We start from the raw sequence: 27,737 nt of genomic DNA on the forward strand, positions 1-27,737 counted from the left end.
GATTCCGAGATCGTTCGAGAAAGTGCCGATGGTTTCGGCGCGAGCTTGCCGTGACCGATACGCGGTCGTTGGGCTAGGGCTCGGAGAGAGCTTCCAATAGGGATTTCGTGATCGTTCGAGAAAGCGCCGGCGGTTTCGTGACGGGCAAGAGGCTCCGGACGTTGATGCGCCGGCCGCGACGTGCACATAGGCGAGGGACGAAGCACCCGAAACCGGTGCGATCATACCAGCACTGAACCACCGGATCCCTTCAGAACTCCGAAGTTAAGCGTGCTTGGGCGAGAGTAGTACTAGGATGGGTGACCCCCCGGGAAGTCCTCGTGTTGCACTTCTTTTTGCGTCCCGAGATACGAAACATCTCCCGTAGACCTCCGAGACGATTGTTTTCGGGCACGGAATTTGCCATTACCGCTACGCAGTCAGTGTCGTGGGGCTCGGAAAGAGCTTTCCGGATTGGGGTCGCAATAGTGATTCAGAGATCGTTCGAGAAAGTGCCGATGGTTTCGGCGCGAGCTTGCCGTGACCGATACGCGGTCGTTGGACTAGGGCTCGGAGAGAGATTCCAATAGGGATTTCGTGATCGTTCGAGAAAGCGCCGGCGGTTTCGTGACGGGCAAGAGGCTCCGGACGTTGATGCGCCGGCCGCGACGTGCACATAGGCGAGGGACGAAGCACCCGAAACCGGTGCGATCATACCAGCACTAAACCACCGGATCCTATTAGAACTCCGAAGTTAAGCGTGCTTGGGCGAGAGTAGTACTAGGATGGGTGACCCCCCGGGAAGTCCTCGTGTTGCACTTCTTTTTGCGTCCCGAGATACGAAACATCTCCCGTAGACCTCCGAGACGATTGTTTTCGGGCACGGAATTTGCCATGACCGCTACGCAGTCAGTGTCGTGGGGCTCGTAAAGAGCTTTCCGGATTGGGGTCGCAATAGCGATTCCGAGATCGTTCGAGAAAGTGCCGATGGTTTCGGCGCGAGCTTGCCGTGACCGATACGCGGTCGTTGGGCTAGGGCTCGGAGAGAGCTTCCAATAGGGATTTCGTGATCGTTCGAGAAAGCGCCGGCGGTTTCGTGACGGGCAAGAGGCTCCGGACGTTGATGCGCCGGCCGCGACGTGCACATAGGCGAGGGACGAAGCACCCGAAACCGGTGCGATCATACCAGCACTAAACCACCGGATCCCTTCAGAACTCCGAAGTTAAGCGTGCTTGGGCGAGAGTAGTACTAGGATGGGTGACCCCCCGGGAAGTCCTCGTGTTGCACTTCTTTTTGCGTCCCGAGATACGAAACATCTCCCGTAGACCTCCGAGACGATTGTTTTCGGGCACGGAATTTGCCATTACCGCTACGCAGTCAGTGTCGTGGGGCTCGGAAAGAGCTTTCCGGATTGGGGTCGCAATAGTGATTCAGAGATCGTTCGAGAAAGTGCCGATGGTTTCGGCGCGAGCTTGCCGTGACCGATACGCGGTCGTTGGGCTAGGGCTCGGAGAGAGATTCCAATAGGGATTTCGTGATCGTTCGAGAAAGCGCCGGCGGTTTCGTGACGGGCAAGAGGCTTCGGACGTTGATGCGCCGGCCGCGACGTGCACATAGGCGAGGGACGAAGCACCCGAAACCGGTGCGATCATACCAGCACTAAACCACCGGATCCTATTAGAACACCGAAGTTAAGCGTGCTTGGGCGAGAGTAGTACTAGGATGGGTGACCCCCCGGGAAGTCCTCGTGTTGCACTTCTTTTTGCGTCCCGAGATACGAAACATCTCCCGTAGACCTCCGAGACGATTGTTTTCGGGCACGGAATTTGCCATGACCGCTACGCAGTCAGTGTCGTGGGGCTCGGAAAGAGCTTTCCGGATTGGGGTCGCAATAGTGATTCAGAGATCGTTCGAGAAAGTGCCGATGGTTTCGGCGCGAGCTTGCCGTGACCGATACGCGGTCGTTGGGCTAGGGCTCGGAGAGAGCTTCCAATAGGGATTTCGTGATCGTTCGAGAAAGCGCCGGCGGTTTCGTGACGGGCAAGAGGCTCCGGACGTTGATGCGCCGGCCGCGACGTGCACATAGGCGAGGGACGAAGCTCCCGAAACCGGTGCGATCATACCAGCACTAAACCACCGGATCCCTTCAGAACTCCGAAGTTAAGCGTGCTTGGGCGAGAGTAGTACTAGGATGGGTGACCCCCCGGGAAGTCCTCGTGTTGCACTTCTTTTTGCGTCCCGAGATACGAAACATCTCCCGTAGACCTCCGAGACGATTGTTTTCGGGCACGGAATTTGCCATGACCGCTACGCAGTCAGTGTCGTGGGGCTCGGAAAGAGCTTTCCGGATTGGGGTCGCAATAGTGATTCAGAGATCGTTCGAGAAAGTGCCGATGGTTTCGGCGCGAGCTTGCCGTGACCGATACGCGGTCGTTGGGCTAGGGCTCGGAGAGAGATTCCAATAGGGATTTCGTGATCGTTCGAGAAAGCGCCGGCGGTTTCGTGACGGGCAAGAGGCTCCGGACGTTGATGCGCCGGCCGCGACGTGCACATAGGCGAGGGACGAAGCACCCGAAACCGGTGCGATCATACCAGCACTAAACCACCGGATCCTATTAGAACTCCGAAGTTAAGCGTGCTTGGGCGAGAGTAGTACTAGGATGGGTGACCCCCCGGGAAGTCCTCGTGTTGCACTTCTTTCTGCGTCCCGAGATACGAAACATCTCCCGTAGACATCCGAGACGATTGTTTTCGGGCACGGAATTTGCCATGACCGCTACGCAGTCAGTGTCGTGGGGCTCGTAAAGAGCTTTCCGGATTGGGGTCGCAATAGCGATTCCGAGATCGTTCGAGAAAGTGCCGATGGTTTCGGCGCGAGCTTGCCGTGACCGATACGCGGTCGTTGGGCTAGGGCTCGGAGAGAGCTTCCAATAGGGATTTCGTGATCGTTCGAGAAAGCGCCGGCGGTTTCGTGACGGGCAAGAGGCTCCGGACGTTGATGCGCTGGCCGCGACGTGCACATAGGCGAGGGATGAAGCACCCGAAACCGGTGCGATCATACCAGCACTAAATCACTGGATCCTATTAGAACTCCGAAGTTAAGCGTGCTTGGGCGAGAGTAGTACTAGGATGGGTGACCCCCCGGGAAGTCCTCGTGTTGCACTCCTTTTTGCGTCCCGAGATACGAAACATCTCCCGTAGACATCCGAGACGATTGTTTTCGGGCACGGAATTTGCCATGACCGCTACGCAGTCAGTGTCGTGGGGCTCGTAAAGAGCTTTCCGGATTGGGGTCGCAATAGCGATTCCGAGATCGTTCGAGAAAGTGCCGATGGTTTCGGCGCGAGCTTGCCGTGACCGATACGCGGTCGTTGGGCTAGGGCTCGGAGAGAGCTTCCAATAGGGATTTCGTGATCGTTCGAGAAAGCGCCGGCGGTTTCGTGACGGGCAAGAGGCTCCGGACGTTGATGCGCCGGCCGCGACGTGCACATAGGCGAGGGACGAAGCTCCCGAAACCGGTGCGATCATACAAGCACTAAACCACCGGATCCCTTCAGAACTCCGAAGTTAAGCGTGCTTGGGCGAGAGTAGTACTAGGATGGGTGACCTCCCGGGAAGTCCTCATGTTGCACTTCTTTTTGCGTCCCGAGATACGAAACATCTCCCGTAGACCTCCGAGACGATTGTTTTCGGGCAAGGAATTTGCCATGACCGCTACGCAGTCAGTATCGTTGGGCTCGGAAAGAGCTTTCCGGATTGGGGTCGCAATAGCGATTCCGAGATCGTTCGAGAAAGTGCCGATGGTTTCGGCGCGAGCTTGCCGTGACCGATACGCGGTCGTTGGTCTAGGGATCGGAGAGAGATTCCAATAGGGATTTCGTGATCGTTCGAGAAAGCGCCGGCGGTTTCGTGACGGGCAAGAGGCTCCGGACGTTGATGCGCTGGCCGCGACGTGCACATAGGCGAGGGATGAAGCACCCGAAACCGGTGCGATCATACCAGCACTAAATCACTGGATCCTATTAGAACTCCGAAGTTAAGCGTGCTTGGGCGAGAGTAGTACTAGGATGGGTGACCCCCCGGGAAGTCCTCGTGTTGCACTCCTTTTTGCGTCCCGAGATACGAAACATCTCCCGTAGACATCCGAGACGATTGTTTTCGGGCACGGAATTTGCCATGACCGCTACGCAGTCAGTGTCGTGGGGCTCGTAAAGAGCTTTCCGGATTGGGGTCGCAATAGCGATTCCGAGATCGTTCGAGAAAGTGCCGATGGTTTCGGCGCGAGCTTGCCGTGACCGATACGCGGTCGTTGGGCTAGGGCTCGGAGAGAGCTTCCAATAGGGATTTCGTGATCGTTCGAGAAAGCGCCGGCGGTTTCGTGACGGGCAAGAGGCTCCGGACGTTGATGCGCCGGCCGCGACGTGCACATAGGCGAGGGACGAAGCTCCCGAAACCGGTGCGATCATACAAGCACTAAACCACCGGATCCCTTCAGAACTCCGAAGTTAAGCGTGCTTGGGCGAGAGTAGTACTAGGATGGGTGACCTCCCGGGAAGTCCTCGTGTTGCACTTCTTTTTGCGTCCCGAGATACGAAACATCTCCCGTAGACCTCCGAGACGATTGTTTTCGGGCACGGAATTTGCCGTGACCGCTACGCAGTCAGTGTCGTGGGGCTCGGAAAGTGCTTTCCGGATTGGGGTCGCAATAGCGATTCAGAGATCGTTCGAGAAAGTGCCGATGGTTTCGGCGCGAGCTTGCCGTGACCGATACGCGGTCGTTGGTCTAGGGATCGGAGAGAGATTCCAATAGGGATTTCGTGATCGTTCGAGAAAGCGCCGGCGGTTTCGTGACGGGCAAGAGGCTCCGGACGTTGATGCGCTGGCCGCGACGTGCACATAGGCGAGGGATGAAGCACCCGAAACCGGTGCGATCATACCAGCACTAAATCACTGGATCCTATTAGAACTCCGAAGTTAAGCGTGCTTGGGCGAGAGTAGTACTAGGATGGGTGACCCCCCGGGAAGTCCTCGTGTTGCACTTCTTTCTGCGTCCCGAGATACGAAACATCTCCCGTAGACATCCGAGACGATTGTTTTCGGGCACGGAATTTGCCATGACCGCTACGCAGTCAGTGTCGTGGGGCTCGTAAAGAGCTTTCCGGATTGGGGTCGCAATAGCGATTCCGAGATCGTTCGAGAAAGTGCCGATGGTTTCGGCGCGAGCTTGCCGTGACCGATACGCGGTCGTTGGGCTAGGGCTCGGAGAGAGCTTCCAATAGGGATTTCGTGATCGTTCGAGAAAGCGCCGGCGGTTTCGTGACGGGCAAGAGGCTCCGGACGTTGATGCGCCGGCCGCGACGTGCACATAGGCGAGGGACGAAGCACCCGAAACCGGTGCGATCATACCAGCACTAAACCACCGGATCCCTTCAGAACTCCGAAGTTAAGCGTGCTTGGGCGAGAGTAGTACTAGGATGGGTGACCCCCCGGGAAGTCCTCGTGTTGCACTTCTTTTTGCGTCCCGAGATACGAAACATCTCCCGTAGACCTCCGAGACGATTGTTTTCGGGCACGGAATTTGCCATGACCGCTACGCAGTCAGTGTCGTGGGGCTCGTAAAGAGCTTTCCGGATTGGGGTCGCAATAGCGATTCCGAGATCGTTCGAGAAAGTGCCGATGGTTTCGGCGCGAGCTTGCCGTGACCGATACGCGGTCGTTGGGCTAGGGCTCGGAGAGAGCTTCCAATAGGGATTTCGTGATCGTTCGAGAAAGCGCCGGCGGTTTCGTGACGGGCAAGAGGCTCCGGACGTTGATGCGCCGGCCGCGACGTGCACATAGGCGAGGGACGAAGCACCCGAAACCGGTGCAATCATACCAGCACTAAACCACCGGATCCCTTCAGAACTCCGAAGTTAAGCGTGATTGGGCGAGAGTAGTACTAGGATGGGTGACCCCCCGGGAAGTCCTCGTGTTGCACTTCTTTTTGCGTCCCGAGATACGAAACATCTCCCGTAGACCTCCGAGACGATTGTTTTCGGGCACGGAATTTGCCATGACCGCTACGCAGTCAGTGTCGTGGGGCTCGGAAAGAGCTTTCCGGATTGGGGTCGCAATAGTGATTCAGAGATCGTTCGAGAAAGTGCCGATGGTTTCGGCGCGAGCTTGCCGTGACCGATACGCGGTCGTTGGGCTAGGGCTCGGAGAGAGATTCCAATAGGGATTTCGTGATCGTTCGAGAAAGCGCCGGCAGTTTCGTGACGGGCAAGAGGCTCCGGACGTTGATGCGCCGGCCGCGACGTGCACATAGGCGAGGGACGAAGCACCCGAAACCGGTGCGATCATACCAGCACTAAACCACCGGATCCTATTAGAACTCCGAAGTTAAGCGTGCTTGGGCGAGAGTAGTACTAGGATGGGTGACCCCCCGGGAAGTGTAACACCCCTCATTTCCGAGTGTTCGTATAATTTTTGGTGATAATGTAAGCATCTATTTTAATTGACAAAAGAAATAGAGTATGAATTAGAGGTAACTTATTTTTAAGATTTGGGAGATCTGTTAAAAAAAAAAAAAAAAAAAAAAGAAAGAATCTGAGGACCTATATGTAAACCCTAAGGACCTAATCGTGAATATGATAAAAACAAGGACTAAACTGCAAAATGCACCAAATGACAAATTCCACCGCTTAAGCTTCTCTGCCTTCGTTGTTAAGGAAGCAGAGGAGGCAGCTCGTGGGTGATCAGGGAAAGAAAGAAAGAAAGAAAGAAGAAGAAGAAGAAGAAGAAGAAGAAGAGGAAGAAAATTGGGGCTTTTAGGGTTCTTGCTTTAATCTTGTCATTTCGGGTCAAAATTTCCAAAGGCAAGTGTTCTAACCCCATCCTACAGAAGTATTAGACTCTGTTTTTATGTTGATTCAAAATAAATTGGAAGATTTCTATTTAGAAACTGATATGTCTCTCTTTGGACTTAAAACCATGGATTCTGAAATATTTTCGGTATATTGACCCCTATACACTGTTTCGGCTATAAGTTTTAGCACAAAATGTGAATTCAGGCAGGAACTATTTTGTTTGTAATTAGACTCTTATGTCTTTCTTTTGACACCGATTTTGTAGAATTTGGACACCGAATACTTACCCAAACTTTTCTTTCAAATGAGACTATAGATGCTGTAAAACAGACTTCAAGATTTCTGACCTATCGATACTAAGTTATCTATAACTCCCTGTTGAGAATTCTGATTTGTACCAAACTGATTTTATTTGAAACTAGATTTGAAAATATTTCTTTGGACATACAGTTTGAAAATTTTGGAGTTCAATTGCCCACCCTACCGTCTGTTGAATCCGACCCTATAAATTCTGTAAAACAGTGATTGTGATTTTGACCTTGTGTTACCAAATCAGAGGTAACTCTGTGTTGGGAGCCCTGTTTCATATGAAATCTGTTCCATCCGAATATAGATTGATATATGATTCGACCATAGCCTTCTTATGGGTATTGGAGCATAATTGTTATTCTGAAATATTTGTTTGATGTGCCACTGGAATTCTGTCCGAAATTGAGCTTTGGTCGATTTCGCATATTCTGTTCCATTTCCTTTGGATACTTGAGTTCGCCTAATCTTCTTATTGCAATTGAGCTGATTATAATTGCTTGGAATCCCTGTACACTCTTGCTTTCATTTCTTTCCTAAAATGAATACTTTTGTGAGAGATTTGTTCCTTGCATCACACTGCTTTTGAAAAGGCACATGTACGTTTGGTTGTTCCGCGTGTGCTTCCGTTATATGCTACTTTTTGTTGAAACTGCCTTCTTGTACTCTGGTGTGTGGGATTGTCTGGACCTTTGCCAGAAATGGTAAAGGGTATGCGCTGATTTGCCCGCTTTGTGGGGTCCCGCTTTGAGGGATATTCTGGTATGCGCTTATTTGCCCGCTTTGTGGGGTCCCGCTTTGTGGGATATTGCTTAGAGCCTGCGATGCTCTGCCGGCCCCTTTGACTTCACCTAGACGTGGGTGGATGGAGCTCCCAGACGTGGGAGACTTTTGTCAGGTGGTCATTCAGAAATGGATGAATCACATTCTGACTGAGATCCCACTACACCCTCTATATGTTTGATATGACATCCAGAGTTTTTGTGAGTTATTTCTGTTCGTGCTCTGGATAGTTATGATATGATTGCAACGTCAAGGACGACGTTTGAGCTTCTGTACGACATATGAGTTTGATATGCTCTGAAATGCTTCATTCACTGTTGATTTTGCTTCGTAATGTTCCATATGTCGTTGATGTGATTTGGAACATTTTAAATGCCATTGATAAGCTCCGATATGTTTCCTTTGTTTCTGATATGCTCCAATTACTCTATGCCCCATCTGTCAGGAACCAAATATGTATGATTAAAAAGGACAACTATGATTTCTGCTCCTAATGATATTAAGTATACGAAATCGTATATTCTGCTTTGTGTTTGAAAACTGCATCTCTTTGGAAATTGTACTATTTTGATATGGATATGTTAGTCACTTGCTGAGCTCTTTATGCTCACCCCATTTGTTGATAAATTTTTCAGGATAGCGTATCGCTTGCTTAAATGTTAAGAATGGGCTGAGACAGTGGAGAGTTTAGAAGACGTTGGGCAGAACTTTTGTTAGCATATATGTAGTTGTGTATAAGTTACTCTGCATATTATGAAATGTGACGATGAATCTGGACCTGTGGATTTTGTGTAAGATAAAGGATCCCTTGTGTATAAGATTTTGGAATGTTAAATTAAATTTGTGTAATGATATGAACTTATGGTAAATCGATGATTCTGGTGACTGCATAGATTTCCCCACTTGTGGATTTATATTGTGATTTTTATTTGGTGAGTTGAGTTCAGATTGCATGAATTATCGAGTGATGTATGCTATGTTTATGAATTGCACAGGGTTATGAATTGATAGATTATAGAGGTGAAATTTGATCTGAATGTTTTCTTAGTGACCTCAAACGTGTGTTTGGATCCTGGGTTAGTTGAGACAAAAAAAAAAATTTTAAATATCATGGATATTTTTAGGGGTGTGACAGAGGTGGTATCAGAGCCTGATTTGAGAATCACTAAGAATATTATCTTTATTTGAGGTTTATTGACTGTCATTAGAGATTGATCAAAGAAAATGTTCTTTTGATGTTTTAGGAAGCGAGGATGACGAGATCATCTGGTTCTCCTGTTGCATCTACTGCTGATCAATTGAGTGGTATTATGCGGACTTTGGAGACTATGGCACAAGTGATGCAACAACAACAACAACCTGTCCAACAAGGAAATAGTGATGGGACAGAGACATCAAACCAGACGGGGTTGGGAATTGGACAGTTTAAGAAGCTTAGTCCTCCCAGTTTCAGTGGTGAGTCTGATCCAATGGTGGCGGAACGATGGATGATGCAGATAGAGAAAATATTTGATGCCTTAAGTTACTCTGATGAACGAAAGGTTTTTCTTGCCACCTTTATGCTGGAAGGAGAAGCTGAACACTGGTGGAGAATGATTAAGAGGATGTCTGAAATCAAACATGAGCCAATGACATGGAAGTTATTCCAAGAAAAGTTTTACGACAAATATTTTCCAGATTGCATGAGAGAGCAAAAAGAATTGGAGTTCTTGAATCTTATCCAGGGAAGCATGACGGTTACAAAGTATGAATCTAAATTTACTGAGCTCTCCAGGTTTGCCACACATATGACTGATGATGAATCTAGAAAGGCAAGAAGGTTTGAAAGGGGATTACGGCCGGCAATAAGAAGCCGAATGTCAGCTTTAAAATTACAAACATATGCTGATACGGTAGAAAGAGCTTTGAAAATTGAAAGAGACATGGAGGAAATTCAAGAAATCATTGGCAAGAACCAAAGGAACAAATTTACTAGCAAAAGCAGGAGAGAAAATGAATACGAAGATAGTAACAAGAGGTTTAAGACATCTGGATTTGAGAAAAGGAAACCATGGGGGAGGACTCAGTTATGTGAAAAATGCGGATTAAATCATGAGACAAGTCGGTGTTTTCGGGTGACTGGAGCATGTTTTAATTGTGGAAAGCTAGGTCATCAAATAAAAGATTGCCCACTGAACAGGAAAAGAGAGCCACTGTCTCCTAGACCCTCAGCCCATGCTAGAGTATACGCTATCACTGAACAAGATTCTAGAGCTTCTAAATCAGTGGTGGAAGGTATTCTTCATGTTTCTAAAAGAAATGCAAAAGTTTTGTTTGATCCCGGCTCCAACTTATCGTTTGTTTCAAAATACTTTGCTTGTCACTTGGATATTCCACCTAAATCCCTGGATTATATGTTATATGTAACAACTGCTGTTGGAGATTCATTGGCAACAAACTTGGTCTACCCATCTTGTTTGATCTCTATTGGAGACCACGAATTCCTTGCTGATTTGATTCTCCTAGAGATCCAGGGCTTTGATATTATACTCGGCATGGATTGGTTATCTTCTCATCACGCTAGTATTGATTGTTAAAAAAAATAATTACTTTCTGCATACCAGATCAGCCTATATTTTTCTTTGAGGGCATTAAGCATGATTTGCCTCCTTGCTTAATATCCGCACTTCAAGCTTATCATCTTATGCAGAAAGGTTGTTTTTGTTATGTGGTGTGTGTAAAGGAGCATTCAAATCAGGAAACCCACCTTGATGAAATTTCAGTGGTCAAAGAATTCCCTGATGTATTTCCAGACGACTTGCCTGGTTTACCTCTAGATAGAGAGGGTGAATTTGCTATTGATCTAGTCCCCAGTACCGCCCCAATATCTAAGCCTCCCTACAGAATGGCACCACTTGAGCTTGAAGAATTAAAGAAGCAAATACAAGAATTATTAGATAAGGGTTTCATACGACCCAGTGTGTCCCCATGGGGTGCTCCGGTACTATTAGTGAAGAAGAAGGATGGAACATTGAGGCTTTGTATTGATTATAGACAGTTGAATCAGGTGACCATCAAAAACAAATACCCCATACCTAGAATTGATGATTTGTTTGATCAACTGCAGGGTGCACAAGTATTCTCTAAGATTGACCTGAGGTCAGGTTACTATCAGTTAAAGATCAAGGAGGAGGATATTTCAAAAACAGCTTTCAGAACTCGATATGGTCATTATGAATTCTTGGTGATGCCGTTTGGTTTGACAAATGCCCCTGCAGCTTTTATGGAACTAATGAATAGGATATTTCAACCGCTCTTGGATATCTGTGTAATTGTATTTATTGATGACATATTGGTGTATTCAAAGAGTAACCAGGAGCATGAGGAACACTTGAGAGATGTGTTGTCCATACTGAGAGAAAAGAAGTTGTATGCGAAGTTCAGCAAATGTGAATTTTGGTTGAATGAAGTTGCTTTCTTAGGTCATGTGATTTCAGGGAAGGGTATATCTGTTGATCCAAGGAAAATAGAAGCTGTAGTTGAATGGGAAGTACCAACAAATGTAACAGAGGTTAGAAGTTTCTTGGGCATGGCAGGTTATTACAGGAGATTTGTGGAGGGATTTTCTCGAATTGCTCAACCTCTCACCAAACTCACTAAGAAGAATATGAAATTTGTATGGGGCGATGATTGTGAGCAAAGCTTTCAAGAGTTAAAAAGAAGATTGACTAGTGCCCCTATTCTCACTATTCCAAGTGGTAGTGAGGGATTTGTAGTTTATACTGATGCTTCAAGAAAGGGGCTAGGATGTGTTTTGATGCAGGAAGGGAGAGTAATTGCTTATGCTTCTAGGCAACTTAAAGGTTATGAATTGAATTATCCAACTCATGATTTGGAATTAGCAGCAATCATTTTTGCTCTAAAGATTTGGAGACATTATTTGTATGGTCGACAGTTTGAAATCTTCACTGATCACAAGAGTTTAAAATACATTTTCACTCAGAAGGAGTTGAACATGAGGCAGCGAAGATGGATAGAACTTCTGAAGGATTATGATTGTGCCATCCGTTATCACCCGGGCAAGGCCAATGTTGTAGCTGATGCACTTAGTAGAAAATCTACAAGTTTTATGGCTAGTCTGGTCGTGAAGCAATGGAAGCTAATAGAAGAAAATTTTGATTTGAAAGCTTTGAGGAAAGAGCAAGACTCGATGATTTTGATGGCCTCCATTCAAATGCAGTCTGATCTTATGCAACAAATTAAGGAGGGACAATTACGAGATCCACACTTAATCTACTTGAGGAGTGAAGTAGAAAAGGAATTGAAGCCACAATTTCAAGTTTCAAAGGATGGCCTATTGAGATTTGGGGAGAGAGTATGTGTACCAAATGAACTAGATATCAAGAATCAAATCCTAAATGAAAGTCATACTTCAAAGTACGCCCTACACCCTGGGAGCACTAAGATGTATAGAGATCTTCAAAGTTATTATTGGTGGGAAGGCATGAAGAAGGAAATTGCAATGTATGTTTCAAAATGTTTGACGTGTCAGCAAATCAAAGTAGAACACCAAAGACCTGGAGGGTTGCTGCAACCTTTAGTTATACCGGAATGGAAATGGGAATGTATTACTATGGATTTTGTTTCAGGACTACCCAGAACCTCGAGGAAGCATGATGCTATTTGGGTTATCATTGATAGGTTAACAAAATCTGCACATTTCCTTCCGATTAATATGACTTATTCGCTTGATAGACTTGCAGATTTATATGTTAATGAAATAGTCAGACTTCATGGTATTCCAAAGGAGATCATCTCTGATAGAGACTCCAGATTTCTCTCTAGATTCTGGAGAAGGTTACAGGAATCTATGGGCACTAAAGTTAAGTTTAGTACTGCATATCATCCTCAGACTGATGGTCAGTCAGAAAGAACAATTCAAACACTTGAGGATTTGCTTAGAGCCTATGTTATGGATTGGAAAGGTGAATGGGATAAGGATATTTCACTTGTCGAGTTCACGTATAACAATAGTTATCATTCAAGTATTCAGATGGCTCCGTATGAAGCTTTATATGGGCGAAAGTGCATAACACCTATATGTTGGGAGGAAGTTGGGGACAGAAAGTTGTTAGCACCGGACAAGGTACAAGAAACTACCGAGAAAATTCAAGTTATAAGGAAAAGGTTAAAAGCTGCTCAGAGTCGTCAAAAGAGTTATGCCGATAATAGGAGACGAGATATTGAGTTTGAAATCGGAGATTTTGTATTCTTAAAAGTCTCCCCTTCCAAAGGCATTATAAGGTTTGGGAAGAAAGGAAAGTTAAGCCCAAGATTTATTGGACCTTTTGAGGTTCTTGAGAGGGTTGGTTCTGTCGCTTACAGGATTGCCTTACCACCAGCATTGAGCCATGTCCATGATATATTTCATGTCTCGATGATTAGAAAGTATATGTATGACCCTTCTCACATCATTAAGTATGAGCTGGTGGAGTTCGATAAAGATCTATCCTATGTGGAAGAGCCTATTCAGATTATTGATAAGAAAGAAAAAGTCCTAAGGAATCGGGTCGTCCCACTAGTTCAAGTAAATTGGAGACATCATTCTGGAGAAGAGACAACTTGGGAGCTAGAAGAGGAAATGAAAAAGGTGTATCCTCGTCTTTTCATCGAATAGAGGTACGATAAATTTAGAGGACTAAATTTTTCTTTTAAGGGGGGGAGAGTGTAACACCCCTCATTTCCGAGTGTTCGTATAATTTTTGGTGATAATGTAAGCATCTATTTTAATTGACAAAAGAAATAGAGTATGAATTAGAGGTAACTTATTTTTAAGATTTGGGAGATCTGTTAAAAAAAAAAAAAAAAAAAAAAGAAAGAATCTGAGGACCTATATGTAAACCCTAAGGACCTAATCGTGAATATGATAAAAACAAGGACTAAACTGCAAAATGCACCAAATGACAAATTCCACCGCTTAAGCTTCTCTGCCTTCGTTGTTAAGGAAGCAGAGGAGGCAGCTCGTGGGTGATCAGGGAAAGAAAGAAAGAAAGAAAGAAGAAGAAGAAGAAGAAGAAGAAGAAGAGGAAGAAAATTGGGGCTTTTAGGGTTCTTGCTTTAATCTTGTCATTTCGGGTCAAAATTTCCAAAGGCAAGTGTTCTAACCCCATCCTACAGAAGTATTAGACTCTGTTTTTATGTTGATTCAAAATAAATTGGAAGATTTCTATTTAGAAACTGATATGTCTCTCTTTGGACTTAAAACCATGGATTCTGAAATATTTTCGGTATATTGACCCCTATACACTGTTTCGGCTATAAGTTTTAGCACAAAATGTGAATTCAGGCAGGAACTATTTTGTTTGTAATTAGACTCTTATGTCTTTCTTTTGACACCGATTTTGTAGAATTTGGACACCGAATACTTACCCAAACTTTTCTTTCAAATGAGACTATAGATGCTGTAAAACAGACTTCAAGATTTCTGACCTATCGATACTAAGTTATCTATAACTCCCTGTTGAGAATTCTGATTTGTACCAAACTGATTTTATTTGAAACTAGATTTGAAAATATTTCTTTGGACATACAGTTTGAAAATTTTGGAGTTCAATTGCCCACCCTACCGTCTGTTGAATCCGACCCTATAAATTCTGTAAAACAGTGATTGTGATTTTGACCTTGTGTTACCAAATCAGAGGTAACTCTGTGTTGGGAGCCCTGTTTCATATGAAATCTGTTCCATCCGAATATAGATTGATATATGATTCGACCATAGCCTTCTTATGGGTATTGGAGCATAATTGTTATTCTGAAATATTTGTTTGATGTGCCACTGGAATTCTGTCCGAAATCGAGCTTTGGTCGATTTCGCATATTCTGTTCCATTTCCTTTGGATACTTGAGTTCGCCTAATCTTCTTATTGCAATTGAGCTGATTATAATTGCTTGGAATCCCTGTACACTCTTGCTTTCATTTCTTTCCTAAAATGAATACTTTTGTGAGAGATTTGTTCCTTGCATCACACTGCTTTTGAAAAGGCACATGTACGTTTGGTTGTTCCGCGTGTGCTTCCGTTATATGCTACTTTTTGTTGAAACTGCCTTCTTGTACTCTGGTGTGTGGGATTGTCTGGACCTTTGCCAGAAATGGTAAAGGGTATGCGCTGATTTGCCCGCTTTGTGGGGTCCCGCTTTGAGGGATATTCTGGTATGCGCTTATTTGCCCGCTTTGTGGGGTCCCGCTTTGTGGGATATTGCTTAGAGCCTGCGATGCTCTGCCGGCCCCTTTGACTTCACCTAGACGTGGGTGGATGGAGCTCCCAGACGTGGGAGACTTTTGTCAGGTGGTCATTCAGAAATGGATGAATCACATTCTGACTGAGATCCCACTACACCCTCTATATGTTTGATATGACATCCAGAGTTTTTGTGAGTTATTTCTGTTCGTGCTCTGGATAGTTATGATATGATTGCAACGTCAAGGACGACGTTTGAGCTTCTGTACGACATATGAGTTTGATATGCTCTGAAATGCTTCATTCACTGTTGATTTTGCTTCGTAATGTTCCATATGTCGTTGATGTGATTTGGAACATTTTAAATGCCATTGATAAGCTCCGATATGTTTCCTTTGTTTCTGATATGCTCCAATTACTCTATGCCCCATCTGTCAGGAACCAAATATGTATGATTAAAAAGGACAACTATGATTTCTGCTCCTAATGATATTAAGTATACGAAATCGTATATTCTGCTTTGTGTTTGAAAACTGCATCTCTTTGGAAATTGTACTATTTTGATATGGATATGTTAGTCACTTGCTGAGCTCTTTATGCTCACCCCATTTGTTGATAAATTTTTCAGGATAGCGTATCGCTTGCTTAAATGTTAAGAATGGGCTGAGACAGTGGAGAGTTTAGAAGACGTTGGGCAGAACTTTTGTTAGCATATATGTAGTTGTGTATAAGTTACTCTGCATATTATGAAATGTGACGATGAATCTGGACCTGTGGATTTTGTGTAAGATAAAGGATCCCTTGTGTATAGGATTTTGGAATGTTAAATTAAATTTGTGTAATGATATGAACTTATGGTAAATCGATGATTCTGGTGACTGCATAGATTTCCCCACTTGTGGATTTATATTGTGATTTTTATTTGGTGAGTTGAGTTCAGATTGCATGAATTATCGAGTGATGTATGCTATGTTTATGAATTGCACAGGGTTATGAATTGATAGATTATAGAGGTGAAATTTGATCTGAATGTTTTCTTAGTGACCTCAAACGTGTGTTTGGATCCTGGGTTAGTTGAGACAAAAAAAAAAATTTTAAATATCATGGATATTTTTAGGGGTGTGACAGGAAGTCCTCGTGTTGCACTTATTTTTGCGTCCCGAGATACGAAACATCTCCCGTAGACCTCCGAGACGATTGTTTTCGGGCACGGAATTTGCCATGACCGCTACGCAGTCAGTGTCGTGGGGCTCGTAAAGAGCTTTCCGGATTGGGGTCGCAATAGCGATTCCGAGATCGTTCGAGAAAGTGCCGATGGTTTCGGCGCGAGCTTGCCGTGACCGATACGCGGTCGTTGGGCTAGGGCTCGGAGAGAGCTTCCAATAGGGATTTCGTGATCGTTCGAGAAAGCGCCGGCGGTTTCGTGACGGGCAAGAGGCTCCGGACGTTGATGCGCCGGCCGCGACGTGCACATAGGCGAGGGACGAAGCACCCGAAACCGGTGCGATCATACCAGCACTAAACCACCGGATCCCTTCAGAACTCCGAAGTTAAGCGTGCTTGGGCGAGAGTAGTACTAGGATGGGTGACCCCCCGGGAAGTCCTCGTGTTGCACTTCTTTTTGCGTCCCGAGATACGAAACATCTCCCGTAGACCTCCGAGACGATTGTTTTCGGGCACGGAATTTGCCATGACCGCTACGCAGTCAGTGTCGTGGGGCTCGTAAAGAGCTTTCCGGATTGGGGTCGCAATAGCGATTCCGAGATCGTTCGAGAAAGTGCCGATGGTTTCGGCGCGAGCTTGCCGTGACCGATACGCGGTCGTTGGGCTAGGGCTCGGAGAGTGCTTCCAATAGGGATTTCGTGATCGTTCGAGAAAGCGCCGGCGGTTTCGTGACGGGCAAGAGGCTCCGGACGTTGATGCGCCGGCCGCGACGTGCACATAGGCGAGGGACGAAGCACCCGAAACCGGTGCGATCATACCAGCACTAAACCACCGGATCCCTTCAGAACTCCGAAGTTAAGCGTGCTTGGGCGAGAGTAGTACTAGGATGGGTGACCCCCCGGGAAGTCCTCGTGTTGCACTTCTTTTTGCGTCCCGAGATACGAAACATCTCCCGTAGACCTCCGAGACGATTGTTTTCGGGCACGGAATTTGCCATGACCGCTACGCAGTCAGTGTCGTGGGGCTCGTAAAGAGCTTTCCGGATTGGGGTCGCAATAGTGATTCAGAGATCGTTCGAGAAAGTGCCGATGGTTTCGGCGCGAGCTTGCCGTGACCGATACGCGGTCGTTGGGCTAGGGCTCGGAGAGAGATTCCAATAGGGATTTCGTGATCGTTCGAGAAAGCGCCGGCGGTTTCGTGACGGGCAAGAGGCTCCGGACGTTGATGCGCCGGCCGCGACGTGCACATAGGCGAGGGACGAAGCACCCGAAACCGGTGCGATCATACCAGCACTAAACCACCGGATCCTATTAGAACTCCGAAGTTAAGCGTGCTTGGGCGAGAGTAGTACTAGGATGGGTGACCCCCCGGGAAGTCCTCGTGTTGCACTTATTTTTGCGTCCCGAGATACGAAACATCTCCCGTAGACCTCCGAGACGATTGTTTTCGGGCACGGAATTTGCCATGACCGCTACGCAGTCAGTGTCGTGGGGCTCGTAAAGAGCTTTCCGGATTGGGGTCGCAATAGTGATTCAGAGATCGTTCGAGAAAGTGCCGATGGTTTCGGCGCGAGCTTGCCGTGACCGATACGCGGTCGTTGGGCTAGGGCTCGGAGAGAGATTCCAATAGGGATTTCGTGATCGTTCGAGAAAGCGCCGGCGGTTTCGTGACGGGCAAGAGGCTCCGGACGTTGATGCGCTGGCCGCGACGTGCACATAGGCGAGGGATGAAGCACCCGAAACCGGTGCGATCATACCAGCACTAAATCACTGGATCCTATTAGAACTCCGAAGTTAAGCGTGCTTGGGCGAGAGTAGTACTAGGATGGGTGACCCCCCGGGAAGTCCTCGTGTTGCACTCCTTTTTGCGTCCCGAGATACGAAACATCTCCCGTAGACATCCGAGACGATTGTTTTCGGGCACGGAATTTGCCATGACCGCTACGCAGTCAGTGTCGTGGGGCTCGTAAAGAGCTTTCCGGATTGGGGTCGCAATAGCGATTCCGAGATCGTTCGAGAAAGTGCCGAAGGTTTCGGCGCGAGCTTGCCGTGACCGATACGCGGTCGTTGGGCTAGGGCTCGGAGAGAGCTTCCAATAGGGATTTCGTGATCGTTCGAGAAAGCGCCGGCGGTTTCGTGACGGGCAAGAGGCTCCGGACGTTGATGCGCCGGCCGCGACGTGCACATAGGCGAGGGACGAAGCTCCCGAAACCGGTGCGATCATACAAGCACTAAACCACCGGATCCCTTCAGAACTCCGAAGTTAAGCGTGCTTGGGCGAGAGTAGTACTAGGATGGGTGACCTCCCGGGAAGTCCTCGTGTTGCACTTCTTTTTGCGTCCCGAGATACGAAACATCTCCCGTAGACCTCCGAGACGATTGTTTTCGGGCACGGAATTTGCCGTGACCGCTACGCAGTCAGTGTCGTGGGGCTCGGAAAGTGCTTTCCGGATTGGGGTCGCAATAGCGATTCAGAGATCGTTCGAGAAAGTGCCGATGGTTTCGGCGCGAGCTTGCCGTGACCGATACGCGGTCGTTGGTCTAGGGATCGGAGAGAGATTCCAATAGGGATTTCGTGATCGTTCGAGAAAGCGCCGGCGGTTTCGTGACGGGCAAGAGGCTCCGGACGTTGATGCGCTGGCCGCGACGTGCACATAGGCGAGGGATGAAGCACCCGAAACCGGTGCGATCATACCAGCACTAAATCACTGGATCCTATTAGAACTCCGAAGTTAAGCGTGCTTGGGCGAGAGTAGTACTAGGATGGGTGACCCCCCGGGAAGTCCTCGTGTTGCACTTCTTTCTGCGTCCCGAGATACGAAACATCTCCCGTAGACATCCGAGACGATTGTTTTCGGGCACGGAATTTGCCATGACCGCTACGCAGTCAGTGTCGTGGGGCTCGTAAAGAGCTTTCCGGATTGGGGTCGCAATAGCGATTCCGAGATCGTTCGAGAAAGTGCCGATGGTTTCGGCGCGAGCTTGCCGTGACCGATACGCGGTCGTTGGGCTAGGGCTCGGAGAGAGCTTCCAATAGGGATTTCGTGATCGTTCGAGAAAGCGCCGGCGGTTTCGTGACGGGCAAGAGGCTCCGGACGTTGATGCGCCGGCCGCGACGTGCACATAGGCGAGGGACGAAGCACCCGAAACCGGTGCGATCATACCAGCACTAAACCACCGGATCCCTTCAGAACTCCGAAGTTAAGCGTGCTTGGGCGAGAGTAGTACTAGGATGGGTGACCCCCCGGGAAGTCCTCGTGTTGCACTTCTTTTTGCGTCCCGAGATACGAAACATCTCCCGTAGACCTCCGAGACGATTGTTTTCGGGCACGGAATTTGCCATGACCGCTACGCAGTCAGTGTCGTGGGGCTCGTAAAGAGCTTTCCGGATTGGGGTCGCAATAGCGATTCCGAGATCGTTCGAGAAAGTGCCGATGGTTTCGGCGCGAGCTTGCCGTGACCGATACGCGGTCGTTGGGCTAGGGCTCGGAGAGAGCTTCCAATAGGGATTTCGTGATCGTTCGAGAAAGCGCCGGCGGTTTCGTGACGGGCAAGAGGCTCCGGACGTTGATGCGCCGGCCGCGACGTGCACATAGGCGAGGGACGAAGCACCCGAAACCGGTGCGATCATACCAGCACTAAACCACCGGATCCCTTCAGAACTCCGAAGTTAAGCGTGATTGGGCGAGAGTAGTACTAGGATGGGTGACCCCCCGGGAAGTCCTCGTGTTGCACTTCTTTTTGCGTCCCGAGATACGAAACATCTCCCGTAGACCTCCGAGACGATTGTTTTCGGGCACGGAATTTGCCATGACCGCTACGCAGTCAGTGTCGTGGGGCTCGGAAAGAGCTTTCCGGATTGGGGTCGCAATAGTGATTCAGAGATCGTTCGAGAAAGTGCCGATGGTTTCGGCGCGAGCTTGCCGTGACCGATACGCGGTCGTTGGGCTAGGGCTCGGAGAGAGATTCCAATAGGGATTTCGTGATCGTTCGAGAAAGCGCCGGCGGTTTCGTGACGGGCAAGAGGCTCCGGACGTTGATGCGCCGGCCGCGACGTGCACATAGGCGAGGGACGAAGCACCCGAAACCGGTGCGATCATACCAGCACTAAACCACCGGATCCTATTAGAACTCCGAAGTTAAGCGTGCTTGGGCGAGAGTAGTACTAGGATGGGTGACCCCCCGGGAAGTCCTCGTGTTGCACTTATTTTTGCGTCCCGAGATACGAAACATCTCCCGTAGACCTCCGAGACGATTGTTTTCGGGCACGGAATTTGCCATGACCGCTACGCAGTCAGTGTCGTGGGGCTCGTAAAGAGCTTTCCGGATTGGGGTCGCAATAGCGATTCAGAGATCGTTCGAGAAAGTGCCGATGGTTTCGGCGCGAGCTTGCCGTGACCGATACGCGGTCGTTGGTCTAGGGATCGGAGAGAGATTCCATTAGGGATTTCGTGATCGTTCGAGAAAGCGCCGGCGGTTTCGTGACGGGCAAGAGGCTCCGGACGTTGATGCGCTGGCCGCGACGTGCACATAGGCGAGGGATGAAGCACCCGAAACCGGTGCGATCATACCAGCACTAAATCACTGGATCCTATTAGAACTCCGAAGTTAAGCGTGCTTGGGCGAGAGTAGTACTAGGATGGGTGACCCCCCGGGAAGTCCTCGTGTTGCACTTCTTTCTGCGTCCCGAGATACGAAACATCTCCCGTAGACATCCGAGACGATTGTTTTCGGGCACGGAATTTGCCATGACCGCTACGCAGTCAGTGTCGTGGGGCTCGTAAAGAGCTTTCCGGATTGGGGTCGCAATAGCGATTCCGAGATCGTTCGAGAAAGTGCCGATGGTTTCGGCGCGAGCTTGCCGTGACCGATACGCGGTCGTTGGGCTAGGGCTCGGAGAGAGCTTCCAATAGGGATTTCGTGATCGTTCGAGAAAGCGCCGGCGGTTTCGTGACGGGCAAGAGGCTCCGGACGTTGATGCGCCGGCCGCGACGTGCACATAGGCGAGGGACGAAGCACCCGAAACCGGTGCGATCATACCAGCACTAAACCACCGGATCCCTTCAGAACTCCGAAGTTAAGCGTGCTTGGGCGAGAGTAGTACTAGGATGGGTGACCCCCCGGGAAGTCCTCGTGTTGCACTTCTTTTTGCGTCCCGAGATACGAAACAGCTCCCGTAGACCTCCGAGACGATTGTTTTCGGGCACGGAATTTGCCATGACCGCTACGCAGTCAGTGTCGTGGGGCTCGTAAAGAGCTTTCCGGATTGGGGTCGCAATAGCGATTCCGAGATCGTTCGAGAAAGTGCCGATGGTTTCGGCGCGAGCTTGCCGTGACCGATACGCGGTCGTTGGGCTAGGGCTCGGAGAGAGCTTCCAATAGGGATTTCGTGATCGTTCGAGAAAGCGCCGGCGGTTTCGTGACGGGCAAGAGGCTCCGGACGTTGATGCGCCGGCCGCGACGTGCACATAGGCGAGGGACGAAGCACCCGAAACCGGTGCGATCATACCAGCACTAAATCACTGGATCCTATTAGAACTCCGAAGTTAAGCGTGCTTGGGCGAGAGTAGTACTAGGATGGGTGACCCCCCGGGAAGTCCTCGTGTTGCACTTCTTTCTGCGTCCCGAGATACGAAACATCTCCCGTAGACATCCGAGACGATTGTTTTCGGGCACGGAATTTGCCATGACCGCTACGCAGTCAGTGTCGTGGGGCTCGTAAAGAGCTTTCCGGATTGGGGTCGCAATAGCGATTCCAAGATCGTTCGAGAAAGTGCCGATGGTTTCGGCGCGAGCTTGCCGTGACCGATACGCGGTCGTTGGGCTAGGGCTCGGAGAGAGATTCCAATAGGGATTTCGTGATCGTTCGAGAAAGCGCCGGCGGTTTCGTGACGGGCAAGAGGCTCCGGACGTTGATGCGCCGGCCGCGACGTGCACATAGGCGAGGGACGAAGCACCCGAAACCGGTGCGATCATACCAGCACTAAACCACCGGATCCCTTCAGAACTCCGAAGTTAAGCGTGCTTGGGCGAGAGTAGTACTAGGATGGGTGACCCCCCGGGAAGTCCTCGTGTTGCACTTCTTTTTGCGTCCCGAGATACGAAACATCTCCCGTAGACCTCCGAGACGATTGTTTTCGGGCACGGAATTTGCCATGACCGCTACGCAGTCAGTGTCGTGGGGCTCGGAAAGAGCTTTCCGGATTGGGGTCGCAATAGTGATTCAGAGATCGTTCGAGAAAGTGCCGATGGTTTCGGCGCGAGCTTGCCGTGACCGATACGCGGTCGTTGGGCTAGGGCTCGGAGAGAGATTCCAATAGGGATTTCGTGATCGTTCGAGAAAGCGCCGGCGGTTTCGTGACGGGCAAGAGGCTCCGGACGTTGATGCGCCGGCCGCGACGTGCACATAGGCGAGGGACGAAGCACCCGAAACCGGTGCGATCATAACAGCACTAAACCACCGGATCCTATTAGAACTCCGAAGTTAAGCGTGCTTGGGCGAGAGTAGTACTAGGATGGGTGACCCCCCGGGAAGTCCTCGTGTTGCACTTCTTTTTGCGTCCCGAGATACGAAACATCTCCCGTAGACCTCCGAGACGATTGTTTTCGGGCACGGAATTTGCCATGACCGCTACGCAGTCAGTGTCGTGGGGCTCGGAAAGTGCTTTCCGGATTGGGGTCGCAATAGCGATTCAGAGATCGTTCGAGAAAGTGCCGATGGTTTCGGCGCGAGCTTGCCGTGACCGATACGCGGTCGTTGGTCTAGGGATCGGAGAGAGATTCCAATAGGGATTTCGTGATCGTTCGAGAAAGCGCCGGCGGTTTCGTGACGGGCAAGAGGCTCCGGACGTTGATGCGCTGGCCGCGACGTGCACATAGGCGAGGGATGAAGCACCCGAAACCGGTGCGATCATACCAGCACTAAATCACTGGATCCTATTAGAACTCCGAAGTTAAGCGTGCTTGGGCGAGAGTAGTACTAGGATGGGTGACCCCCCGGGAAGTCCTCGTGTTGCACTTCTTTCTGCGTCCCGAGATACGAAACATCTCCCGTAGACATCCGAGACGATTGTTTTCGGGCACGGAATTTGCCATGACCGCTACGCAGTCAGTGTCGTGGGGCTCGTAAAGAGCTTTCCGGATTGGGGTCGCAATAGCGATTCCGAGATCGTTCGAGAAAGTGCCGATGGTTTCGGCGCGAGCTTGCCGTGACCGATACGCGGTCGTTGGGCTAGGGCTCGGAGAGAGCTTCCAATAGGGATTTCGTGATCGTTCGAGAAAGCGCCGGCGGTTTCGTGACGGGCAAGAGGCTCCGGACGTTGATGCGCCGGTCGCGACGTGCACATAGGCGAGGGACGAAGCACCCGAAACCGGTGCGATCATACCAGCACTAAACCACCGGATCCCTTCAGAACTCCGAAGTTAAGCGTGCTTGGGCGAGAGTAGTACTAGGATGGGTGACCCCCCGGGAAGTCCTCGTGTTGCACTTCTTTTTGCGTCCCGAGATACGAAACATCTCCCGTAGACCTCCGAGACGATTGTTTTCGGGCACGGAATTTGCCATGACCGCTACGCAGTCAGTGTCGTGGGGCTCGTAAAGAGCTTTCCGGATTGGGGTCGCAATAGCGATTCCGAGATCGTTCGAGAAAGTGCCGATGGTTTCGGCGCGAGCTTGCCGTGACCGATACGCGGTCGTTGGGCTAGGGCTCGGAGAGAGCTTCCAATAGGGATTTCGTGATCGTTCGAGAAAGCGCCGGCGGTTTCGTGACGGGCAAGAGGCTCCGGACGTTGATGCGCCGGCCGCGACGTGCACATAGGCGAGGGACGAAGCACCCGAAACCGGTGCGATCATACCAGCACTAAACCACCGGATCCCTTCAGAACTCCGAAGTTAAGCGTGATTGGGCGAGAGTAGTACTAGGATGGGTGACGCCCCGGGAAGTCCTCGTGTTGCACTTCTTTTTGCGTCCCGAGATACGAAACATCTCCCGTAGACCTCCGAGACGATTGTTTTCGGGCACGGAATTTGCCATGACCGCTACGCAGTCAGTGTCGTGGGGCTCGGAAAGAGCTTTCCGGATTGGGGTCGCAATAGTGATTCAGAGATCGTTCGAGAAAGTGCCGATGGTTTCGGCGCGAGCTTGCCGTGACCGATACGCGGTCGTTGGGCTAGGGCTCGGAGAGAGATTCCAATAGGGATTTCGTGATCGTTCGAGAAAGCGCCGGCGGTTTCGTGACGGGCAAGAGGCTCCGGACGTTGATGCGCCGGCCGCGACGTGCACATAGGCGAGGGACGAAGCACCCGAAACCGGTGCGATCATACCAGCACTAAACCACCGGATCCTATTAGAACTCCGAAGTTAAGCGTGCTTGGGCGAGAGTAGTACTAGGATGGGTGACCCCCCGGGAAGTACTCGTGTTGCACTTATTTTTGCGTCCCGAGATACGAAACATCTCCCGTAGACCTCCGAGACGATTGTTTTCGGGCACGGAATTTGCCATGACCGCTACGCAGTCAGTGTCGTGGGGCTCGTAAAGAGCTTTCCGGATTGGGGTCGCAATAGCGATTCAGAGATCGTTCGAGAAAGTGCCGATGGTTTCGGCGCGAGCTTGCCGTGACCGATACGCGGTCGTTGGTCTAGGGATCGGAGAGAGATTCCAATAGGGATTTCGTGATCGTTCGAGAAAGCGCCGGCGGTTTCGTGACGGGCAAGAGGCTCCGGACGTTGATGCGCTGGCCGCGACGTGCACATAGGCGAGGGATGAAGCACCCGAAACCGGTGCGATCATACCAGCACTAAATCACTGGATCCTATTAGAACTCCGAAGTTAAGCGTGCTTGGGCGAGAGTAGTACTAGGATGGGTGACCCCCCGGGAAGTCCTCGTGTTGCACTTCTTTCTGCGTCCCGAGATACGAAACATCTCCCGTAGACATCCGAGACGATTGTTTTCGGGCACGGAATTTGCCATGACCGCTACGCAGTCAGTGTCGTGGGGCTCGTAAAGAGCTTTCCGGATTGGGGTCGCAATAGCGATTCCGAGATCATTCGAGAAAGTGCCGATGGTTTCGGCGCGAGCTTGCCGTGACCGATACGCGGTCGTTGGGCTAGGGCTCGGAGAGAGCTTCCAATAGGGATTTCGTGATCGTTCGAGAAAGCGCCGGCGGTTTCGTGACGGGCAAGAGGCTCCGGACGTTGATGCGCCGGCCGCGACGTGCACATAGGCGAGGGACGAAGCACCCGAAACCGGTGCGATCATACCAGCACTAAACCACCGGATCCCTTCAGAACTCCGAAGTTAAGCGTGCTTGGGCGAGAGTAGTACTAGGATGGGTGACCCCCCGGGAAGTCCTCGTGTTGCACTTCTTTTTGCGTCCCGAGATACGAAACAGCTCCCGTAGACCTCCGAGACGATTGTTTTCGGGCACGGAATTTGCCATGACCGCTACGCAGTCAGTGTCGTGGGGCTCGTAAAGAGCTTTCCGGATTGGGGTCGCAATAGCGATTCCGAGATCGTTCGAGAAAGTGCCGATGGTTTCGGCGCGAGCTTGCCGTGACCGATACGCGGTCGTTGGGCTAGGGCTCGGAGAGAGCTTCCAATAGGGATTTCGTGATCGTTCGAGAAAGCGCCGGCGGTTTCGTGACGGGCAAGAGGCTCCGGACGTTGATGCGCCGGCCGCGACGTGCACATAGGCGAGGGACGAAGCACCCGAAACCGGTGCGATCATACCAGCACTAAATCACTGGATCCTATTAGAACTCCGAAGTTAAGCGTGCTTGGGCGAGAGTAGTACTAGGATGGGTGACCCCCCGGGAAGTCCTCGTGTTGCACTTCTTTCTGCGTCCCGAGATACGAAACATCTCCCGTAGACATCCGAGACGATTGTTTTCGGGCACGGAATTTGCCATGACCGCTACGCAGTCAGTGTCGTGGGGCTCGTAAAGAGCTTTCCGGATTGGGGTCGCAATAGCGATTCCAAGATCGTTCGAGAAAGTGCCGATGGTTTCGGCGCGAGCTTGCCGTGACCGATACGCGGTCGTTGGGCTAGGGCTCGGAGAGAGATTCCAATAGGGATTTCGTGATCGTTCGAGAAAGCGCCGGCGGTTTCGTGACGGGCAAGAGGCTCCGGACGTTGATGCGCCGGCCGCGACGTGCACATAGGCGAGGGACGAAGCACCCGAAACCGGTGCGATCATACCAGCACTAAACCACCGGATCCCTTCAGAACTCCGAAGTTAAGCGTGCTTGGGCGAGAGTAGTACTAGGATGGGTGACCCCCCGGGAAGTCCTCGTGTTGCACTTCTTTTTGCGTCCCGAGATACGAAACATCTCCCGTAGACCTCCGAGACGATTGTTTTCGGGCACGGAATTTGCCATGACCGCTACGCAGTCAGTGTCGTGGGGCTCGGAAAGAGCTTTCCGGATTGGGGTCGCAATAGTGATTCAGAGATCGTTCGAGAAAGTGCCGATGGTTTCGGCGCGAGCTTGCCGTGACCGATACGCGGTCGTTGGGCTAGGGCTCGGAGAGAGATTCCAATAGGGATTTCGTGATCGTTCGAGAAAGCGCCGGCGGTTTCGTGACGGGCAAGAGGCTCCGGACGTTGATGCGCCGGCCGCGACGTGCACATAGGCGAGGGACGAAGCACCCGAAACCGGTGCGATCATAACAGCACTAAACCACCGGATCCTATTAGAACTCCGAAGTTAAGCGTGCTTGGGCGAGAGTAGTACTAGGATGGGTGACCCCCCGGGAAGTCCTCGTGTTGCACTTCTTTTTGCGTCCCGAGATACGAAACATCTCCCGTAGACCTCCGAGACGATTGTTTTCGGGCACGGAATTTGCCATGACCGCTACGCAGTCAGTGTCGTGGGGCTCGTAAAGATCTTTCCGGATTGGGGTCGCAATAGCGATTCCGAGATCGTTCGAGAAAGTGCCGATGGTTTCGGCGCGAGCTTGCCGTGACCGATACGCGGTCGTTGGGCTAGGGCTCGGAGAGAGCTTCCAATAGGGATTTCGTGATCGTTCGAGAAAGCGCCGGCGGTTTCGTGACGGGCAAGAGGCTCCGGACGTTGATGCGCCGGCCGCGACGTGCACATAGGCGAGGGACGAAGCACCCGAAACCGGTGCGATCATACCAGCACTAAACCACCGGATCCCTTCAGAACTCCGAAGTTAAGCGTGCTTGGGCGAGAGTAGTACTAGGATGGGTGACCCCCCGGGAAGTCCTCGTGTTGCACTTCTTTTTGCGTCCCGAGATACGAAACATCTCCCGTAGACCTCCGAAACGATTGTTTTCGGGCACGGAATTTGCCATGACCGCTACGCAGTCAGTGTCGTGGGGCTCGGAAAGAGCTTTCCGGATTGGGGTCGCAATAGTGATTCAGAGATCGTTCGAGAAAGTGCCGATGGTTTCGGCGCGAGCTTGCCGTGACCGATAC

At 50.3% G+C, this 27,737-nt stretch overlaps 37 non-coding genes and 1 pseudogene across 37 annotated transcripts; all 38 read left to right on the forward strand.

Moving 5' to 3' along the window:
- Positions 1 to 213: 213 nt before the first annotated feature.
- LOC135593613 (5S ribosomal RNA) lies at positions 214 to 332 on the forward strand. The gene has a single exon (XR_010479731.1). It is a non-coding gene; the product is annotated as a 5S ribosomal RNA (ribosomal RNA).
- A 350-nt stretch (positions 333 to 682) lies between these two features.
- LOC135588238 (5S ribosomal RNA) lies at positions 683 to 801 on the forward strand. The gene has a single exon (XR_010476157.1). It is a non-coding gene; the product is annotated as a 5S ribosomal RNA (ribosomal RNA).
- Positions 802 to 1,151: 350 nt separating this feature from the next.
- Positions 1,152 to 1,270, forward strand: LOC135593546 (5S ribosomal RNA). Its single transcript, XR_010479685.1, has one exon. It is a non-coding gene; the product is annotated as a 5S ribosomal RNA (ribosomal RNA).
- A 350-nt stretch (positions 1,271 to 1,620) lies between these two features.
- On the forward strand, positions 1,621 to 1,739 carry LOC135591343 (5S ribosomal RNA). The gene has a single exon (XR_010478490.1). It is a non-coding gene; the product is annotated as a 5S ribosomal RNA (ribosomal RNA).
- A 350-nt stretch (positions 1,740 to 2,089) lies between these two features.
- Positions 2,090 to 2,208, forward strand: LOC135593548 (5S ribosomal RNA). The gene has a single exon (XR_010479686.1). It is a non-coding gene; the product is annotated as a 5S ribosomal RNA (ribosomal RNA).
- Positions 2,209 to 2,558: 350 nt separating this feature from the next.
- LOC135588242 (5S ribosomal RNA) lies at positions 2,559 to 2,677 on the forward strand. The gene has a single exon (XR_010476158.1). It is a non-coding gene; the product is annotated as a 5S ribosomal RNA (ribosomal RNA).
- A 350-nt stretch (positions 2,678 to 3,027) lies between these two features.
- On the forward strand, positions 3,028 to 3,146 carry LOC135589359 (5S ribosomal RNA). Its single transcript, XR_010476773.1, has one exon. It is a non-coding gene; the product is annotated as a 5S ribosomal RNA (ribosomal RNA).
- A 350-nt stretch (positions 3,147 to 3,496) lies between these two features.
- On the forward strand, positions 3,497 to 3,615 carry LOC135592179 (5S ribosomal RNA). Its single transcript, XR_010478945.1, has one exon. It is a non-coding gene; the product is annotated as a 5S ribosomal RNA (ribosomal RNA).
- A 350-nt stretch (positions 3,616 to 3,965) lies between these two features.
- Positions 3,966 to 4,084, forward strand: LOC135589370 (5S ribosomal RNA). The gene has a single exon (XR_010476784.1). It is a non-coding gene; the product is annotated as a 5S ribosomal RNA (ribosomal RNA).
- Positions 4,085 to 4,434: 350 nt separating this feature from the next.
- Positions 4,435 to 4,553, forward strand: LOC135589602 (5S ribosomal RNA). Its single transcript, XR_010477014.1, has one exon. It is a non-coding gene; the product is annotated as a 5S ribosomal RNA (ribosomal RNA).
- A 350-nt stretch (positions 4,554 to 4,903) lies between these two features.
- On the forward strand, positions 4,904 to 5,022 carry LOC135589178 (5S ribosomal RNA). Its single transcript, XR_010476635.1, has one exon. It is a non-coding gene; the product is annotated as a 5S ribosomal RNA (ribosomal RNA).
- Positions 5,023 to 5,372: 350 nt separating this feature from the next.
- Positions 5,373 to 5,491, forward strand: LOC135593552 (5S ribosomal RNA). Its single transcript, XR_010479689.1, has one exon. It is a non-coding gene; the product is annotated as a 5S ribosomal RNA (ribosomal RNA).
- A 350-nt stretch (positions 5,492 to 5,841) lies between these two features.
- LOC135590174 (5S ribosomal RNA) lies at positions 5,842 to 5,960 on the forward strand. Its single transcript, XR_010477586.1, has one exon. It is a non-coding gene; the product is annotated as a 5S ribosomal RNA (ribosomal RNA).
- Positions 5,961 to 6,310: 350 nt separating this feature from the next.
- Positions 6,311 to 6,425, forward strand: LOC135592556 (5S ribosomal RNA; annotated as a pseudogene).
- A 10,208-nt stretch (positions 6,426 to 16,633) lies between these two features.
- Positions 16,634 to 16,752, forward strand: LOC135593557 (5S ribosomal RNA). Its single transcript, XR_010479693.1, has one exon. It is a non-coding gene; the product is annotated as a 5S ribosomal RNA (ribosomal RNA).
- A 350-nt stretch (positions 16,753 to 17,102) lies between these two features.
- Positions 17,103 to 17,221, forward strand: LOC135593561 (5S ribosomal RNA). Its single transcript, XR_010479696.1, has one exon. It is a non-coding gene; the product is annotated as a 5S ribosomal RNA (ribosomal RNA).
- Positions 17,222 to 17,571: 350 nt separating this feature from the next.
- On the forward strand, positions 17,572 to 17,690 carry LOC135588775 (5S ribosomal RNA). The gene has a single exon (XR_010476466.1). It is a non-coding gene; the product is annotated as a 5S ribosomal RNA (ribosomal RNA).
- A 350-nt stretch (positions 17,691 to 18,040) lies between these two features.
- Positions 18,041 to 18,159, forward strand: LOC135589381 (5S ribosomal RNA). The gene has a single exon (XR_010476795.1). It is a non-coding gene; the product is annotated as a 5S ribosomal RNA (ribosomal RNA).
- Positions 18,160 to 18,509: 350 nt separating this feature from the next.
- Positions 18,510 to 18,628, forward strand: LOC135589613 (5S ribosomal RNA). The gene has a single exon (XR_010477025.1). It is a non-coding gene; the product is annotated as a 5S ribosomal RNA (ribosomal RNA).
- A 350-nt stretch (positions 18,629 to 18,978) lies between these two features.
- On the forward strand, positions 18,979 to 19,097 carry LOC135589190 (5S ribosomal RNA). Its single transcript, XR_010476640.1, has one exon. It is a non-coding gene; the product is annotated as a 5S ribosomal RNA (ribosomal RNA).
- Positions 19,098 to 19,447: 350 nt separating this feature from the next.
- On the forward strand, positions 19,448 to 19,566 carry LOC135593565 (5S ribosomal RNA). The gene has a single exon (XR_010479697.1). It is a non-coding gene; the product is annotated as a 5S ribosomal RNA (ribosomal RNA).
- A 350-nt stretch (positions 19,567 to 19,916) lies between these two features.
- On the forward strand, positions 19,917 to 20,035 carry LOC135590042 (5S ribosomal RNA). Its single transcript, XR_010477454.1, has one exon. It is a non-coding gene; the product is annotated as a 5S ribosomal RNA (ribosomal RNA).
- A 350-nt stretch (positions 20,036 to 20,385) lies between these two features.
- Positions 20,386 to 20,504, forward strand: LOC135588778 (5S ribosomal RNA). The gene has a single exon (XR_010476467.1). It is a non-coding gene; the product is annotated as a 5S ribosomal RNA (ribosomal RNA).
- A 350-nt stretch (positions 20,505 to 20,854) lies between these two features.
- LOC135589196 (5S ribosomal RNA) lies at positions 20,855 to 20,973 on the forward strand. The gene has a single exon (XR_010476644.1). It is a non-coding gene; the product is annotated as a 5S ribosomal RNA (ribosomal RNA).
- A 350-nt stretch (positions 20,974 to 21,323) lies between these two features.
- LOC135593566 (5S ribosomal RNA) lies at positions 21,324 to 21,442 on the forward strand. The gene has a single exon (XR_010479699.1). It is a non-coding gene; the product is annotated as a 5S ribosomal RNA (ribosomal RNA).
- A 350-nt stretch (positions 21,443 to 21,792) lies between these two features.
- LOC135589201 (5S ribosomal RNA) lies at positions 21,793 to 21,911 on the forward strand. Its single transcript, XR_010476646.1, has one exon. It is a non-coding gene; the product is annotated as a 5S ribosomal RNA (ribosomal RNA).
- A 350-nt stretch (positions 21,912 to 22,261) lies between these two features.
- Positions 22,262 to 22,380, forward strand: LOC135593567 (5S ribosomal RNA). Its single transcript, XR_010479700.1, has one exon. It is a non-coding gene; the product is annotated as a 5S ribosomal RNA (ribosomal RNA).
- Positions 22,381 to 22,730: 350 nt separating this feature from the next.
- On the forward strand, positions 22,731 to 22,849 carry LOC135591266 (5S ribosomal RNA). The gene has a single exon (XR_010478462.1). It is a non-coding gene; the product is annotated as a 5S ribosomal RNA (ribosomal RNA).
- A 350-nt stretch (positions 22,850 to 23,199) lies between these two features.
- LOC135589206 (5S ribosomal RNA) lies at positions 23,200 to 23,318 on the forward strand. The gene has a single exon (XR_010476648.1). It is a non-coding gene; the product is annotated as a 5S ribosomal RNA (ribosomal RNA).
- A 350-nt stretch (positions 23,319 to 23,668) lies between these two features.
- Positions 23,669 to 23,787, forward strand: LOC135593571 (5S ribosomal RNA). Its single transcript, XR_010479701.1, has one exon. It is a non-coding gene; the product is annotated as a 5S ribosomal RNA (ribosomal RNA).
- A 350-nt stretch (positions 23,788 to 24,137) lies between these two features.
- LOC135592311 (5S ribosomal RNA) lies at positions 24,138 to 24,256 on the forward strand. The gene has a single exon (XR_010478991.1). It is a non-coding gene; the product is annotated as a 5S ribosomal RNA (ribosomal RNA).
- Positions 24,257 to 24,606: 350 nt separating this feature from the next.
- LOC135589789 (5S ribosomal RNA) lies at positions 24,607 to 24,725 on the forward strand. Its single transcript, XR_010477201.1, has one exon. It is a non-coding gene; the product is annotated as a 5S ribosomal RNA (ribosomal RNA).
- A 350-nt stretch (positions 24,726 to 25,075) lies between these two features.
- On the forward strand, positions 25,076 to 25,194 carry LOC135589209 (5S ribosomal RNA). The gene has a single exon (XR_010476649.1). It is a non-coding gene; the product is annotated as a 5S ribosomal RNA (ribosomal RNA).
- Positions 25,195 to 25,544: 350 nt separating this feature from the next.
- Positions 25,545 to 25,663, forward strand: LOC135593573 (5S ribosomal RNA). Its single transcript, XR_010479702.1, has one exon. It is a non-coding gene; the product is annotated as a 5S ribosomal RNA (ribosomal RNA).
- A 350-nt stretch (positions 25,664 to 26,013) lies between these two features.
- Positions 26,014 to 26,132, forward strand: LOC135589214 (5S ribosomal RNA). The gene has a single exon (XR_010476651.1). It is a non-coding gene; the product is annotated as a 5S ribosomal RNA (ribosomal RNA).
- Positions 26,133 to 26,482: 350 nt separating this feature from the next.
- Positions 26,483 to 26,601, forward strand: LOC135593577 (5S ribosomal RNA). Its single transcript, XR_010479703.1, has one exon. It is a non-coding gene; the product is annotated as a 5S ribosomal RNA (ribosomal RNA).
- Positions 26,602 to 26,951: 350 nt separating this feature from the next.
- Positions 26,952 to 27,070, forward strand: LOC135591277 (5S ribosomal RNA). The gene has a single exon (XR_010478465.1). It is a non-coding gene; the product is annotated as a 5S ribosomal RNA (ribosomal RNA).
- A 350-nt stretch (positions 27,071 to 27,420) lies between these two features.
- LOC135593579 (5S ribosomal RNA) lies at positions 27,421 to 27,539 on the forward strand. Its single transcript, XR_010479707.1, has one exon. It is a non-coding gene; the product is annotated as a 5S ribosomal RNA (ribosomal RNA).
- Positions 27,540 to 27,737: the final 198 nt, after the last annotated feature.

Source organism: Musa acuminata, chromosome BXJ1-1 (assembly GCF_036884655.1).
Source record: "Musa acuminata AAA Group cultivar baxijiao chromosome BXJ1-1, Cavendish_Baxijiao_AAA, whole genome shotgun sequence".
Classification (NCBI taxonomy): Eukaryota; Viridiplantae; Streptophyta; class Magnoliopsida; order Zingiberales; family Musaceae; genus Musa; species Musa acuminata.